This window comes from Tursiops truncatus, chromosome 7 (genome assembly GCF_011762595.2).
Source record: "Tursiops truncatus isolate mTurTru1 chromosome 7, mTurTru1.mat.Y, whole genome shotgun sequence".
NCBI classification, from domain to species: Eukaryota; Metazoa; Chordata; class Mammalia; order Artiodactyla; family Delphinidae; genus Tursiops; species Tursiops truncatus.
Genome location: NC_047040.1, coordinates 21,979,666 through 21,998,463, shown reverse-complemented (window position 1 = coordinate 21,998,463; position 18,798 = coordinate 21,979,666).

Below are 18,798 nucleotides of genomic sequence, written 5' to 3'. Positions count from 1 at the left end.
CATAAAGATATTAGGTTTGTATATAGTATACATATATATATTTAGGATATATATATGTGTGTGTGTGTATATATATATATATATATATATATATATATATTTAGGATCAGTGACTATTTAATGAGTACAGGCAGGACCCTAGATCTACTGGTCACATGCTGGTAAGAGATCTTCTCTCAGGGCTGCCCTGGTGGTGCAGTGGTTAAGAATCCACCTGCCAACGCAGGGGACACGGGTTCGAGCCCTGGTCCGGGAAGATCCCACACGCCGTGGAGCAACTAAGCCTGTGTGCCACAACTACTGAGCCTGTGCTCTGGAGCCTGCGAGCCACAGCTACTGAGCCCGCGTGCTACAACTACTGAAGCCTGCACGCCTAGAGCCTGTGCTCCGCAACAAGAGAAGCCACCACAATGAGTAGCCCCCGCTTACCACAACTAGAGAAAGCCCGTGTGCAGCAATGAAGACCCAACACAGCCAAAAATAAATAATAAATTTAAAAAAAAAAAAGAAAGAGATCTTCTCTCAGATTTCTCTATATTCCTCCCTCTCCTGACTCCTCCTGACTCTATGTCAATGAGGAAGTAAGGACTGGGGAAAGAAATGCAATACTGTGTTTGAGCCATGTTTACACTGCAGAAAGCATAGAGCAATTGTTGAGGGAGAGAATATTGACATTTTAAATTGGCTGCAAACATAAGAAATTTCTATAGAGTTTAGGAATTGGCAGTGAGGTACTATGTCAGGTCCTGGACATCATGACAGCCCACGAACAGTTGTGTGATGACTGAAATAAGTTTGAGAGGGCTATTTTGCTTTACTCTAGTCAATTAGGGACTTAAGGAAATTCAACTCAATTGCAATTTCCAATGAATAATAAAAAGATAAGTGTAAATAGCTGAAGGGGCAAACTTTTAAATTATCTCTGAAGGAATAAGTTATAAGTAGCCACCAGTATATTCAGAAGCAAATACTAAGAAGAAAAATACTAGAGATACAAGGTAAGATGGATAGTTTAAAATGATGGGTAGCTGATTATTTTAAAGAAGAGGAGGCCAAGGGTCAACTCAGTCTTCACCTTCAGGTTGGATAATTACAGCAGACAAATTCTAACTTCACAGGTGAAATGGGCTTAAATTACAGTAAGAGAAATTTAAGAAGATCCACAAAAGACACCAATGGAAATTTCAGATTTTCTGTTAAAGTTTAAGACTAGAACCCAAAAGGTTCTAGTCTGACGTGGCATTTTAAGAGAACTATAACTTTGAGGTAATAAGGAAAATTATCCAAAATTTGGAAATAAGGCAACGGATACTGCCTGTTATTGCAATGTAATATAAAGCACTGCATAACGGACCCACCCAAGGATTATTTAAATTTCTAGCAGAATGTATCCTTGTTTAATTTACTGTTTTATATTGTTAAGTGCCTAGTCTTTGTGAAATTCGATGTTAAATTTGCAGATTTCATAGAAAGGATAATACCAATGGTTACAATTTTACTTCTGTGTAGCACATCAACCAGTTTGAAATCTAACTGTGCAGTCTTATTCAGCATTCTGTGTTTCACTGACTATAAGTACTTGGACTCTCAAATTCCCCTTTTAATCAGATTTACCATCCTATTGCTCCCTTTATTAATGAGTTAAATAATTATTTAACGCACTCATCATGACTATATATGAGTCATGTTTTTAACCTTTTGAAAATTATACTTTTACCTAATGCTGTTTGATAATTTCATTAACATGGCAGGCACCTTTGTGACTCAGACAGTAAATGAATGTAAGCAAAGAAAGCTCTTATGGATCTACGTATCACTGAATGAAAGAAAATGAGAATAAAAAAGTCCAAAAAAGAGCTCTCATCAACCAAATCTCAGACAATTTATGCTTTGATTTAAATAATGAAAGAGCATATAACCCAAATAACTAAAATAAGAATCCAAGGATATGCCGATATAAGTAAATGAACAAATGTATGAGGGAGAAAGGAAAGTTCTTCTTTACATTATAATGTAGAAGGAATAAATTATATAGAAAATTACCTTTTAAACAATTAATAATTAATCAAAAAATAATTGATTCAGGCAAGAATCATCAATAGATGCTTAAACCAGTAGATGAAGGTTTCATGAAGAACAGGATGTTTATATAATCTCAAAGTATCTTCCCATAAATTAGTTATAAATCACAAAGTAATATAAATTACAAAGAGATATCTTGATATGGGAATACATATGTCCTGAAAAGGACAAAATTTCCCTTTAAAGGTATTCCTCCCAAGAAATGTAATCTAAATCTAATTGCAAAGAAATCTCAAACTAACTCAAACTGAGGGACAGTCTACAAAATAAATCAGTATTCCTCAAAAATATGCATGTCATTTTATGTGGAGAAAAGGGAACCCTTGTGCACTGTTGGTGGGAATGTAAACTGGTGCACCCACTACGGAAAACAGTGTGGAGGTTCCTCAAAAATTTTTAAATAGAACTACCATATGATCCAGCAATCCCACTTCTGGGTATATATCCAAAGGAAATGAAAACAGGATACAAAGGGATATCTGCACTCCCATGTTCACTGCAGCATTATCGATAATAGCCAAGGTATGAAAACAACCTAAGTGTCCATCAACAGATGAATGGATGTAGAAGATGTGGTATATTCAATGGTATTATTCAGCCATGACAAAGAAGGAAATCCTACCATTTGCAAAAACATGGATGGATCTAGAAATTATGTTATTATTCTTAGAGTATTATGCTTAGTGAAATAAGTCACACAAAGACAAATATTGTATGTTATCACTTTTTATGTGGAATCTAAAAAAATAAAACAAACAAACGAATATACAAAACAGAAACTGACTCAGAGATGTAAAGAACAAATTAGTGGTTACCAGTGGGGAGACAGAAGGGAGGAGGGACAAAATAGGGATATGGGATTAAAAGACACAATCACTATGTATAAAATAAATATTCAACAAGGATATATTATACAGCACATATAGCCATTATTTTGTGATAACTTCAGTATTTTTATAGATTATCATCCTATGAATGAAAAAAACATAGAGTATAATCTACAAAAATATTGAATCACTATGTTGTACACCCAAAACTAATATAATATTGTAAATCAACTACACTTCAATTTAAAAATAAATAAAATTAATATAAACCCAGAAAAAAAATGTATTGTCATTTTTAGACAATGAAAGGCTAAGGTATTGTTCCAGATGAAGGAGACTAAAGAGATTTGACAACCAAATGTAATGTGGCTCCTGGATTGGATCCTAGACTGGTAGGAAAATATATAAAGAATATTATCCCAACTGTTAGTAAAATTGCAACATTTGAAAATGTTTTGTAGATTAGATAATACTATTGGATCCACGTTAAATTTCCTGATTTTGGTCACTGTACTGTGGTTATGTAAGTTAAAGTTCTTATTCTAATGAAATGCACACTGAGGTATTTAGGAGAAAAGATACATGATCCCTACAATCCACTCTCAAATGGTTCATGGAAAGTATTACATCTCTATTGAAGTCTCTCTCTAGATACATATATCTATTTATCTTTCTAGATACATATATATACATTTATATGTGTACATACATACACAAACAACCTTACGTAAGAAATCTAAATTTCTAGAAAAATCAAAAGGGAAGAATGGCCTCAGTAGCACTTTGGAGTATCAATTATTCTCAGAGTAAGAATTATCACCACTAACAATTAAAAATATCAGAAAACTGATGTCAGTTCAAAAATTTCTAGGGAAAAAAATGAGCTTTTCAAATATTACATTTTCCTTAAAACACTGCACCTATTGATATATGAAAATTCTGGAACAACTGTGGTCTAAGATGGTTGAGAAAAAAACAAAATGTTCTCATTTAAAAGAAAATAACAGGGCTTCCCTGGTGGCGCAGTGGTTAAGAGTCCGCCTGCCGATGCAGGGGACACGAGTTCGTGCCCCGGTCCGGGAATGTGCCACATGCCGCAGAGCGGCTGGGCCCGTGAGCCACGGCTGCTGAGACTGTGCGTCCAGAGCCTGTGCTCCGCAACGGGAGAGGCCACAACAGTGAGAGGCCAGCGTACCGCAAAACAAACAAACAAACAAACAAAAAATATATGGGAGTAAAGAAGAAAAGGGAAAAAAGGAAAGGAGGGAGGGAGAATGGATTAATGGGAGAAATGGGATCTGTTAACTGCACGTTAATGCACTACAGTGTGACATACACAAAGCACTCAATTTAATGCCTCATGAATGTCTACAAATTTTATTTAAACTGAAAATATAAGTAAAGTGTAATGGTGACTAAGAATGACTAAATATACTGAATAAATTCCTTCTGTTAGTCAATGTTCAATAAACCAGGATAGTTCCGAGGAGAAAAAAAATATGCTATTGTTTCAATGTTTTGTTTCACACAGAAGATTCAAACGACTAGGAAACCATTCGATCTATGGAAATGCGACGGTTTTGAATATGATGACAGAATAGGTGGCCAAGACTATGCCACTTGCTGTTAGTAAAACATCCTACAAATCTATTAACGTCCTAACTGAAGATAATCAGAATAATCAGACCAACTCATTTCACAGCATGTTTAGGGTTATCTTGTATATATGGAGATTAAATAAGTATCATGAAAACTGACAAAAACACTTCTACTGTTGCCCTACTATCCTTTCATAGCAAAACATTTTTTAAAAATTCATGCATTTTCATACATTTTAAGCAAGGCATTTTTCAGTTTCTACTTAAAGAGCAAAGTAATTTTGATAAGAATCTATTTTTCTCTAGAGAAGAGTCCCAAAATATTCTTCCAACTGAAAAATTGGTAATTTATAGTAACTTCCTTACTCTACACTCCTTCACCTACATTTCGTAAATTTATTGGCAAGTTCATGCTTCTTGAATGGTTTCTGTAATTGGAAACTGACCAATGAATAGAGAAAGCAGAGAGGAAATCATGAGAATAGGAAATTAGACACGAAGTGAGCACTTGTATAATTTCACTTGTTCTGTCACGATAGAAGCTCCCACCCTAGCTCTGAAATATCTTTTTCTCATACAGGAGGATGAAAGACCTCAGCAAGGAGATGACTGGCTGTTTTACACCAGCATTTGGGTGTGGTCTGAAATTACTAATTCATCAAGGGCTCTCTGGAAGGCTTGAAACTGTTTGCTCTTCAACCTCAACTGACAAAGCAATGACTTTAAATCTATGGGCAGTCAGTCCTCATAAAAGATGAGAGAGATTGACTGGAATCAAAAGGAAATTTTTGCTGAGATACCAAAAGACTATTCCCCTTTGACAGTTCACTAACCAAGCATGAAGGAACCCTTTCCTACCTGGAATTTTGTATTTTTTAGCCTAAGTTTCTTTCTTCTGGTTTGAAAATACAGTGTTCCTTTGATTTTTAAGAGTAATCACTATTTACATTAATTCTAAGAAGGGAATTGGCCGCCTAACTATGATATTAATGGTTTCTTTGTCTAATTGGGTAGGTCAAGGCACTAATTTGATTCACAGCTGTGGCATATTTTTATAGACGTTGGTGAACTTTAATTGCTTATAAATATTGGATTATAAGACCATGAGCCTTCAGTAGAATCCTGTTCAGCCCCATATGCTTTCAAATTTGACAATATGTTGTCCATTTCCTGAGTATCCTTCATTCCAAATGTCCCTGAGGGTAAGAAAGAAAGAAAGAACACATATGGCTCACATAGCTGAAGTCCATTAAGATTTTTGCTATTGACAGCACCTATTGAGTTATTGTCAGGAAAAAATATTGTCAATAAGCCCTTTCTTCCATAATAATAAAATTGAAATACAAAGATAGCACAGCTCAAGGCCATTTAGTTTTATTGTGAAAGTTATATTATATTTAAGTGATGCTCATGATTCCACAGCCAGCTCTACAGTAAGTGCAAATGGAAACTTCAGACAGGGCGAAGCTTGCTGTGGAGCAGGCTGAAGCTGATGAAATACCTGAGCTATAGGATAAAAGACCTAACTGGCCTCAGGCAGAACCTGGTCACAGCCACATGACCAGACAATCCCCAGAGTCTATCCTGCACTCCCAGTGCTGCAAATGGGTTATTGTCATTCTCTGCTCCTTCTGTGCCATCCCTAGGCTGCAGGGACTGGGTAGTGTCAACCTTCTGTGGTCTAGTTGAAACTATAATGAGTAATCAGAGCTGGGAAGAGAATCACACTTTTGCCGCCAGACTGGAGCATGGGTTTCTGAAAGGCACTCGTCACCACCACCCACAAACATGCATTCCGATTCCCCCACTGTTGTTCCTAAAGTGCAGCTCTCCCCACTCATCCCACTTCGCTGTGGTGCCTCCCACCAAAGCCACCCTAGAATCTATAATGACCAGCACTAAGTCAGGCCAATGAGACTCTGATTCCTTCTTCTTGCTCAGATCACGACTCTAACACAAAGTCCTGTTCGATAGTCAAGCAGAGTTGGCAAGACTTGACAGAATGGAAGGGTGGATGACCCCCTAGTCAGTTACAAAAGCCCTCTTAAGGAAAGATTAGGGCTGAGTCCCACGCAGCAGCAGATAGCAGCAGCCTCAGCAGGCACAGGGATTGGTAAGAGCAGAGAAATTTTGAAAAAGCAAGCGGCAGGATATCCCTACCAGGAGAATGTAAACAGCTGGGGTTTCCCAGAAAGATCTGGTGGAGGAGAGCGGGGAGGAAGAGTAGGAGCTAGTGTTTTTTGTTTTTGTTTTTTTTTTTTGCGGTACGTGGGCCTCTCACTGTTGTGGCCTCTCCCGTTGTGGAGCACAGGCTCCGGATGCACAGGCTCAGCGGCCATGGCTCACGGGCCCAGCTGCTCCACAGCATGTGGCATATTCCCAGACCGGGGCACGAACCCGTGTCCCCTGCATCGGCAGGCGGACTCTCAACCACTGCGCCACCAGGGAAGCCCGAAGCTAGTGTTTTTATGGTAAGTGGGCTTAGAGCTACATTCATTTTAATTGGACCCAGTGGTGTGCTGGAGCTGGCTCACACTGGCTCACATGGGGAATTGTTAAATATTCAGGAATTTTACGAGTCCCATTGGTAGCTTGAAATTGCCCACAGCTGGAAATATTTACACCACAGAAATTGGCAAATGCTGGGACTTCCCTGGTGGCGAAGTGGTTAAGAATCAGCCGGCCAATGCAGGGGACATGGGTTCGAGCCCCGGTCCATGAAGATCCCACATGCTGCGGAGCAACTAAGCCTGTGCACCACAACAACCGAGCCTGCGCTCTAGAGCCCGCGAGCCACAACTACTGAAGCCAGCATGCCTAGAACCCATGCTCCACAACAAGAGAAGCCACCTCAATGAGAAGCCCACGCAGCACAATGAAGTGTGGCCCCCGCTCACTGCAAATAGAGAAAGCCCGCACGCAGCAACGAAGACCCAACACAGCCAAAAGGCGGCGGTGGGGGCGGGGGGGGGGGGGAAGAGTGCACTGCATATGTTAAAAAAAAAAAAAAAAGAAATTGGCAAATGCTACAAATCAGCCACCCCACCCCACCCCCACTCCCGTCTTCCCCGCCAAGCCTGGCTGTTAAACGTTTACCAGCACAGCACTGAATGCACTCCACAATGCAGAAGGGCCTTCGAACTCTGGCAGATACTTGATTTACACAATCATCTGGCCTTGTTCTGTCTTCCAGTAAAGCAAAGAATGCTGCTGATACTCCGAAATTTACAAACTTTTGGAAAATTCTTCGAAGTACCACGTCTATTTGTCCTACCAACCAAACTTCCTAATTCCTAATTACGTTTTTTGGGAAGCTAATATTAAAATCATCTTTTATCTGGGAGCACATTTAGTATAGGAAATATTCTGGTCACAGGGAAAGCTGGTCCAGAATTTTTAACATCACAAACAACTAGCCTATACCGGAATATACTCAATACCTGAATAACCAAGTGTTGCCTTTATTTTAATTTATTCTTCTGATAAAACCCAATCCTATTCTGACTGAATTACTAACAGTAGCAATATATCATTCATAATATAAAAATGAAATATAATTAAATGCTTTATCGTCATCACATCTGGCATTTCTTTTGGCAACAAAGAACTATCTATGATCTTGCAGAGAAGCAAAAAGAAGAAAGTTAAATCTAGAATTATAGTTCCTAGAGATGAATCACTGTATACAATTATGGATCAGGGGTCAGCAAACTACCAAAGACCATGGACTGGCAAACTACGGCCCAGCAGCTAAATGTGGCCCGGCCCATTCATTTACATATTATGAATGACTGTTTTTGCACAACCACCAAACTACAACAAATAGTTACAACAGAAACTCTGTGGCCCACAAAACCGAAAATATTTATTGTCTGGCCCTTTGTAGAAAATGCTTGCTGACCTCTAGTTTTTTCTCAATATAATTTGCAATAAAAGAGGGTGAGAGCATACATATTGCTTAATAACCTGCTTTCTTCTCTCTCTTATACTACATAGTGGATGTCCTTCCATGTCATTAAATGTTATAGTGCATTATTTTTTAAGTTGTGTAGCCCTCCACTGCCTGGATATGACAAAATTTATTTAGGTTGTCTCCAATTTTTTTAGGTAATATATAGTCTTCATTCTAACCCTCTGCTCTTATCTCTATTTCCTTAGGGTAAATATCTAAGTATAGAATTGTTGGGTCAAAACCATACACTCAAAAGTTTTAAGATTTCCTAAGTTTTGCAAAGCCGCCCTACAAAGAGGTTCTCCCTATTTATATTACAACCGCCTTGCTATAAATTTTAAATGTAAAAGGACTGCATACTTCCTGGGTGAAAATTCCCCAAAGGTTCTTCCTGAATGTTAGGAATAAATATTTTTTAACATATGTCTTTATAAAGTACCCTTGTGAGAGAAAGTTAGATAAAATAGATATTCTTCTTGTAGATACATTATGCTTCAAATTTTAGTCACAGATGCACATTTTAAAAGTATATGCTTTGGGACTTCCCTGCTGGCACAGTGGTTAAGACTCCACACTCCCAATGCAGGGGGCCTGGGTTCCACCCCTGGTCCAGGAACTAGATGCCACATGCATGCCACAACTAAGGAGCCCACCTGCTGCAACTAAGACCCAACACAACCAAATAAATAAATAATTTCTTTTTAAAGTATACCCTTTATGGAAATCAAATATACTATGTCAAAAAAATAGTTACAGGGCTTCCCTGGTGGCACAGTGGTTGAGAGTCCGCCTGCCAATGCAGGGGACACGGGTTCGTGCCCTGGTCCAGGAAGATCCCACATGCCGCGGAGCGGCTGGGCCCGTGAGCCATGGCCACTGAGCCTGCGCGTCCGGAGCCTGTGCTCCGCAACGGGTGGCCACAACAGTGAGAGGCCCGCGTACAGCAATAAAAAAAAAAAGTAGTTACAGTAAGTAATGTTTCTAAGCCTCAGTCTTTTGCACCTATGAAATGGGATAATACAAAGCATTCTAATCTGAGAGAGATTGAAACAACTGAAGTAAATAACACATGCATAAGAAGTATAAAATTGTATAAAATGCAGAGTCATTATCTCAGAAGTAAGACCTCATAATTTAAATTATTTCAACAAGTTTCTATTTGCTGCATTTTATTCTTAGATAATAAAATTTAATTGATACTAAAATTAAAAAAAATAAAGCAAAAGTGTAAACGAGGGGGAAAAAAGACAGCAGGAATAAGATAAAATCTCCGTCTCTGTTTTCCTTGAGAGGAAAATTTCCATGCTCCGAGGCCCCTTAAGAATTCTTCTGGGTGGGAAAAGGCATGAGAGCTGCAGAGTCTAGAGGAGGAGCTCAGTAGGCAGCTGCACTTCCTTCTTCACCAGGACACTAGACTCTCTTGGTTGCCCTACATCACCGCTCACTCCTTTTCTGTCTCCTTTGCTGCCTCCTCCTCTTCAGCTTGTCCTCTTGACACTGGAGTAACCAGGAATAGGGTCTTGGTGCTCTTCTCTCCCCAGTGACACCCAGTCCCATGCCTTCAACACTGATGGCTCTTACACCTAGTCCAGGCCAGACCTCTCTCCTGAACTCTGAGCTCCCACATCTCACCACCTAATCAACTTCTCCACTCCATGCCTAATTACATCTTAAAGTGAATATATTCAGATCTGAACTCCTGATCTACCCACCTCAACCCATCAAGCTGTTCCCCTCACAGCACTGTAGGCTGATGGCAACTACAACTTCCTGGTTGCTCAGGTGCAAACTTGGAAGCCATTATTACCTTCTGTTTCACTCGCATCATGGTCAGTCATCAGGAAGTTGGGTTGGCTCTACCTTGAAAGTGTATCCAGAAGCAGACCACTTCTCACCCCTCCACCACCAGTGCCCTGGTCCGAGCCCATCACCTTTGATCTGGATTGCTATAACTGTAGCAATATAACTGTATATGTCTTCTTTTACACTTAACCTCTCCCCTGACTCACACATACAGATTATTCTCCGTATGGCAGCTGGAGAGATCCGGTTAAAATATTTGCTCTGATCATGTCCTTCCACTCTATGACCACCCACTTCACTCAGAGTGAGTCAAAGCCCGTACAGCAGCCCACAAAGTCTTACCATGGGCAGCCCTGCATCGTACCTCTCTGACCACCTCCCTTCGTATTTTCCCCTCCACTCCCTCCACACCCCAACCATGCTGGTCTCCTCCTTTAAGACCCTCAACGAGCCAGGTTTTCTCTGAGCTGAGAGACTGTTTTTTAGCTATTTTGCCTGTCTTCTTCTAGACATTCACAGGGTTAGCTCCCTCATCTCCTTCTCAGGAAAGCCCACCTACTTAAAAATGCAAACTCCACCCCTGATTCTCCATTCTCCTTATTCTGCTCTGTTTGTCATTTTTCTATAGCACCTAGCACCTTCTAACAAATGATGTAATTTACTTGTTATGTGTCCTCCTCCCTCTAGAATGTAAGCTCCATTTGGATGGGGACCTTTACTTTGTTCAACAGATTAAATGAATTAATAAGCAGCAACGCTCTCACTAGATAATTCTGAGACTCTCAAAATAATGGTTAAAATAGAATTCAAGATTTTGGGGGAAATGCAGAACAAAATAAAGAAAGTGGGTTTAATAACATTATTTTTTAAAGACTCCACACTATAGATTAATTAAACCTCAAAAAGAAATGTATTCAAAACAAGTAAGGAAAGGAATAGATACATGAGTATAGAAAAGACTCCTAGCTGACTAGAAATCAGAAAATCTCCAGAGAAGACGCTACTCTTGCACTTATTAACCATAAGGGCAAACAAGGTCAAGAATAGTCCACAGCATTAAACACATTAGGAACATTAGTTTCCTAATCCATAAAATGGGAAAAACCATATATTACTTTCTTGTATCAAGAAACTATTGTCAGGCTTGCAGGCAAACATTCCTTGTAAATTGTAAAGCGCTTTATAAACATGAGTTATCTTAATGTTCTGGTGTTGAAATACTTGCTTAGATTGGCTTTTCTTGGCAATTCTCTTAATTGACAATTGGCTGTTAGAACATAAAAATCCCTGAGTAGTTCTCATTTAGGGGAAGGAAAATTGATCCCTGCCCATCTTAGCTCTTCAGCAGAGACAAAGAAAGGAAAGTGGGTGATGGGCAGGCAGGGTCTCTGGTGAAATAACTGCTTTCTGCCAGAGTTCCAGCCGTACAGCCTTAAGGATGCAAAATGCCCACAGCCACCTTCTTCACTGGCAAAAGAAAGATAGGGAATGTTCCCAAAGAGTGAATATGTAGGAAGGTTGTAAAGTCTTAAATGAAGATGCTGTTTTTTCTATGTAAATTTCTAAATCATGTTATTTATTTTTATCAATAAAGATATCAATTATCTGGCCAGTAACTGGTGTCTCAAAAATTCAGCAATGACTAGATAAGTAGCCAGAATGTAGCTGTAGTGTTCTTCATTTATTTAAAGTCTCGCTTTCAGGCCTGCTTTAAATTTGTTTTATGAGACTGATAACACTAAAATAGCTTGAACATGAAAGTTTTAGAACAATATTAGAAGCTCGATGTAGAAATCTGTAAATAGAGATAAGTAAATATGTGAAGATCTTGCAAGCAACTCCTCTGTACTTGTAATTTTTTTACGCCAAAAAGTTGCCTTCTCAGTTTTTAGTTGTGCTAGTGCCCTCTAGCGGTCAGTATGGCAACTGCAGTTTTATTAAATCATTCCCTTCCTTCAAAATGCGCTTGACCACCCCCCCAAAAAAAGAAAAAAATTATATGTGTATGTATATGTGTGTATATATATATATACACACACACACAATAGAATCATCAATTTTTTAAAATGCTGCACCAGAATAGAACCTATAGAACAAAACAAAGAAAATTAGTTATACATCACAGTTAGAAAAAAGCTTTGTACATTAATGGAATCTCAAAAATTTGAAGAAAGGTTTAGGAGGTCAAAGATGGAGCTGAGGGGGGCTTCCCTGGTGGCGCAGTGGTTGAGAGTCCGCCTGCCGATGCAGGGGACACGGGTTCGTGGCCCTGTCCAGGAAGATCCCACATGCCGCGGAGCGGCTGGGCCCGTGAGCCATGGCCGCTGAGCCTGCGCATTTGTGAAAGCTATGGACTTACTTCTTAGAAAAATGTGCATGCACCTATAATTTCAGGAGTTCATGTAGTACCTGAAGAGTCTGCATTCCAAGTTAAAGGCTTGGGGTTTATCTACTTCTATACACATCCCAGGTTCTCCAGGTTTAAAATTCTATCTGAGGGCTTCCCTGGAGGTCCAGTGGTTAAGACTCCACACTTCCAACGCAGGGGGCTCGGGTTCAATTCCTGGTTGGGAAACTGAGATCCCACATGCTGTGGCCAAAAAAAAAAAAAAAAATCTATCTGAAATGTTGAGTTTAAAAATTAAGTTGGAGAAAGATATGTATAGTATGATTGTACACAAAATGAGTCTGTATAGTTTCTATGTATACACAGTAAAAATATACAAGCTATGGGAATGATGAACATTGATTTCATAATAGTGGTTACCTCTCAGAGCAAGGGAGGGTAATGGAATGGGGGAAAAACAAAGGTGGCCACAGTTATACCTGTAGTATATCATTTCTTTAGAAACTATTCAGGTATATATAGCGTAATATTATTTTAATAAAGTTTGGTAGATAAGTAGATAATGGATTTCCATAATTTTATTTTTCATTCTTGCCTATGTATTTGATATACTTCCCAACTTAATTTCCTAAGTTAAATTTTAAAAGTAATTATATTTTAATAATACATGACCTAATTTCATTGTCATGTATAACAGGTTAATTTTCAAAAATATCCAAGTGTAAGTTCATGTTCTGAGAAACATATTTAATTCTATATTGTATAAAATCACCCAAGCTTATTTTAAAACAATAAGGGAAAATATTAATATTAAAATGGAAACCCTTGTTCTCTTCACAGAGTCCTTAAGTAGAAAGCCTGCATTTTAATGGTTATAATTTCTTTTTTTTTTTCTTTTTTTGCGGTACAAGGGCCTCTCACTGTTGTGGCCTCTCCCGTTGCGGAGCACAGGCTCCGGACGCGCAGGCTCAGCGGCCATGGCTCACGGGTCCAGCCGCTCCGCGGCATGTGGGATCTTCCCAGACCGGGGCACGAACCCGTGTCCCCTGCATCGGCAGGTGGACTCTCAACCACTGCGCCACCAGGGAAGCCCTAATCTGATTTCTTGATGAAGAGGAAAGGGGGAAAATTCTTCTGAAACTAATGTTATATTGGAACGGAGTTTATTATTGATCCATATTCACTGTACTACAAAATATAATAAAAGTTTAGATAAGGTATTATTCTCTTTGGGGCTTTCATATATTAACAAAGTCAGTGTGAAGCCGACTACGCCATTGCCTAGAGTCTGAGCCTAATAGTCGCTTAATTGATTCATGCTTGTTGCTGCACAGCCACGTAGCACCCCAGAGCATTCAGAGGCTGTGATCAGATACACCTCGTCATAATGCAAACCAGCAAGATCTGTGCCTCCCTCGATTTAAATGGAGTGCGGGAGGAAAGAGGCAGCACAGGCACTATGGAAGGCTGGTAGGCAAGAGCCCCAGTTTCTGTTTCACCTCTCCACTGATAGAGGTGACAGACCCTAGACATGCCTGGGGAGATAAATCTTGACCAGGCATTAACCATCTGTTGGACAATATACATCGTTGGCCTCTGTGGTCAAATCAAGGCTCCAGTCCCCCCCCCCCCCCCCCCGCCCTCCAATCTTAAGGAGAAGCAGTATTAATTTTTGAGGATCTTCATTGGGCCATGGTTTTGGGCAGAGGGAAGAACTCCCAGTGTTAGGGTAAGGAAAAGGCACAAAATCTTCTGCCAGTGCTCCCCAGCTGGAATTGGTTTCTCAGAGGTCCTGTCCTTTCTGACTCATCTCATTAAAATGACTTTCCCATCAGCTCTAGAAAGAGACCCTGCTTTCCACCTACTAATCAATTCCTTCTACTGCCTCCTCTGACCACCCACCCAAACTCTGCTTCCTGGCTTGTGAAAGAAAGGCCTGGCCTGGGGTAGAGCACTGGACCACTTCACCCTAGGTCCTAGGGGGGGAAAAGAAATCATCCCATACACCCCCGTTTTTTCTTTGGGTTTATCCTTTTTTTGCCACTAATGTGAGATCTGAAGAAATCTCTTTTAGTTAGGCCTTTAACAAAAGACACATAGGAATGTTTTCAGCCCTACGTAGTCCAGCACAGCTCATTAGGCCGAGGAATTCCACATAGGATGTTGGCACCAAACCTATATAGTAATAAACAGTATTCATGGGCTTGGCCTCATCCTCAGTGCATGCATCTCCCATGGGGGATCTAGAAGTAGCTGTGATAACAATAGGTAGCTGTTTAGGGATTTGGTGATCTTGAGTCCTGGCCTAATTATCAACTCAGAAATGAATGACATACACTCTTGGAACAGTTTGGAAAGGAGTAGGGAGAAAGCAAAGATTAAGGCAAAATGAAGATGGAGATATCCTGTATGCTACCACCATCTTAAGACATGGGCCTATCAGTGTGGCTTCTCCAAATATATGGTATTTCTGAAGCACCTAAATTATATTTCTGAATATTTGGATATTTTGAGCTTTTTTCTTGTTTTTACCACGTTTACAGTTAAGCTACCTCCCAAAGCAAGCTCCATCCATCCTAAACCATTTGTTTTAAAACCAATCCCATCTTTAAAATATTCCTACAGAGAAGCTGGTAGTAAATATCAATATGATAGGTAAAAGGGTAGCCCCCACTCGCTGCAACTAGAGAAAGCCTGTGCACAGCAACGAAGACCCAACGCAGCCAAAACAATAAGTTAAAAAAATTATTTAAAAAATAAATAAATAAATAAAAATTTTACTGAAAGTATAGCATAAACACAAAAAAGTATACAAATCGTTAGTGTACAGCTCAGTAAAATTATAAAATTCAAAATTTCAAAAAATGAACACAACTATATAACCAATATCCTGATCAAGAAACGACGTTATCAGCACCTCAGGAAGCCCCCCAGACTCTACTCCTGACAAAGGTACCCACTATCTTGATTTCTAAACACCGTACGTTATTTTCATCAGATGTGGTTTCCATGGATGCTTCCAAGTTTCCTGGCTGGATGATCCAATGAAAATCATTCCTACTTTGGGAAAAGAGCCATGAGAGCAACTAGATTCTGGCCTGGGGCCCAAGTGACTTGGGTAGCAGGGTGCCTCTCTTTCCTCATCCCTCACTCTCTCCCCAGCAATTCAACCCATATACCCCTGCTCCTAGTTAAGAGATTCCTGGTGGCTAGAGCTTCACTGGATGTATTTCTTGGCCTTTACAAAGGTAAGGTTTGTAAGGAGAAAAAGAGCAGAGGGGTCAAGGCCAAGCTCCAAAGTCGGAAAACCTGGTGTTGACTTTTCCAATAGTACCCTGAGCAAAGGGCAGAAGTTATCCAAGAAAGAGAACCTAGATGCCAGCTAAGAGAAGTTCCTGCCCCACAGAGGGATGTACCTGGACCCTAGCATGGTGAGGGGATGCAGTTGCATCTGGGGGATCTTCACGCCAGTGAATTATTCAAGAGAAGCAGGAACAGCTGCAGAAATGCCAATTCCCCATCTCTTGAAGCAACTGCCATGCTGACTGTGCTGAGAACAGCATGGCAGCCAGTGTCACCTACCTCTGGCAGAAAAGACCAAGCAAGAGGATCCCACCCCTTCCCTGCAGACTTGGGCTGTAGGCTGCATTCATTCCCTGAGGTGTCAGAATCAACCAGTGAGGAGGGGGGAAGAAGTTTTGAAATGCTGAATGAATTCTAAATCCTGAGCTGACCTGAAAACTCACTGTTTTGAAGCGGGAGAAAATTAAATGAATTAGATTAAATTGTTTACATGAGCCACAGCAAGGGACTCAGTGTCAGCAGTTACACTGGGTTCTAACAATTTTTTAAAACCTCATTGTTGTGGCCATGATTGTCATACACACAGCAGAGGCTATTAACCATTTCATCTATATAGATGTAAAACACTCAGTAATATTTTCCCCTGGTTGAGCCAGGTTTGCTGTTTTGGGGATCCCCTGACATTGGCCCACTTGCTAGTTGGAGTGATCATGTGAAACCACAGGCAACTGAACCTTGGGAACACCTGCCTCAGTGTTTATAAATACAGGGATAACATCAGGACACTACAGTTGATAGATCCTGGCACCACACAGACATAATTACAGTCTGCAGGCCTTCTCAAGGGGAGGTGGAAGTGAGAATAATGAAGTCAGCCTCATTCCACTCCCTAATCCGATTCCCAGCCCAAGCCAAGCGGCAGTGTGGGGCTGAGAAAAGAGCAGAGGAACCCACAGAAGAGCTAAAGTGTGGTCAGTACACTGCTGCAGGTCCAAGGATTATTTGTTATTGGTTTATGGCAAGATAAGTACAGAAATTGAGAGTAACGATTTAAAACTTTTGGAAAAATTTGATGATAATTGTACAGCTGCTGAAACTAATAATTTAAAATGTGTGTTTCTATTTTGTATGGCTTTATTTTCATTTTTCCATTGTTCTAGTACATCAATATTACTGTAGTTTATAAAAGTATTGGTCAGCAACAAATTGGAGGGGGCCGGGGATCTGGTCCATCATCTGGTTCAAAGCCAATTTGTAAAGCACTGATCTAGACGTTAAGGCCCTTAGGTCTATTGATTAAAATCTAATAACTTACCTTTTTATGCAAAAGTACTGATTCCACATAGATAATGTCTTTTAAAAAATTTTCCTCCAGTTTGGTTAATCTCAGTAAGTAAAACATGAAGTCTAAATTTAATGTCAAGATTTAGATTTGACAACTTCGGGCTACGTAAACTAGCAATCATTATGCTCATCAGATATAAGTCAATTTAACAACATTTCTTTCGCCTGGTTCAATGGTTTATAGGCTTCCAAGATTTAGATTTGACAACTTCGGGCTAGTAAACTAGCAATCATTATGCTCATCAGATATAAGTCAATTTAATAACATTTCTTTCGCCTGGTTCAATGGTTTATAGGCTTCCAAGAAGCAATACTATTTAATCAAATACCAAAGGCATGCTTATTTCATGAGATGCTACATTCCATAGACAATAATAAAAATGTTATCAAAAGTCAGGAGAAATGACTCCAGTCTAGATAAATGAAAAACAATTTAACTGAAAATATGAATCAGAAGACAATATTTTAAAAAGCAATTTTCTCCTTTGGCTTTGTCCTATCTTTATAGTTCTATGAAGATTTTTAATACAGATCAATCTCCAATACAGATCTCATAGTGTTATTATTGAAGCTCACAGTTGAAAATGCTTGCTTACAAATGTTTATCTTGCCAAACAGATAAACATTAAGGTGCTTTGTAATGGGTTTTTGTTTTGAGTTTATCCATTGATTTGTAAAATTCACAGTGCGCAGATCCCCTGTGTTAGGCTTTTAAATTTGCAAGCACTGGAGTTCAATCAATTCCAATTGTTGGAGTGGGACCAACATCCTTAAGTGAAAGAAAACATTACTTGATAACTCCTTTTATCTTCTTTAAGCTGAGGAAAGCAATGGTTTCATTCAAATGCCAGCTTCCCAATGAGAAACACACACTTTCAGCTTTATCTCCAACATAAGGCAGAAAGAGAATACAGCTAGCAGAATACTACATTGTGTCTGAACATCTGATAGCCACACACAAAACAGATCTTAAATTGAATCGTTGCACCTGTAAATGGATCCAGCAGTTATTAAATGGAATCATTCCTTTAATCATAAAAAACAAGTCTTTATATTTTCTCTCTCACACTGCAAGTATTAAAGATTTTTAATATCTTTTTCCTGATTATAAAAGTAATAACATTCATTATAGAAATGCATAATAAGAAAGCAAAAAGCATTCATAGTCTTACCACATTTCGAGATAAACATTACTAATGCTTAGATATACTACTGCCCTTCTTTTCTATGGATATTCACACATAATTAATTTTCTATACAGCTGAGATAATAATATGTATATCACAACATATCAGTGTGTGTCTTATTCTTCTATTTGCTATTAAAATATATTTTCCAAACTCAACAGAAATTAGAGTACACAATTTCCAATGAATGCATAATATTATATTGTATTGAAGTTAATAATGCACATGGGCATTCTCCTATTGTTGAACACAATTTTTTTTAGAGGTTACAAAGATGGTTTTAAAATCAGACTTGGTTCAACTGCTGGCTGGCTCTGCCATTTATTAGGTATGTGACCTTAGTCAAGTTACTTAA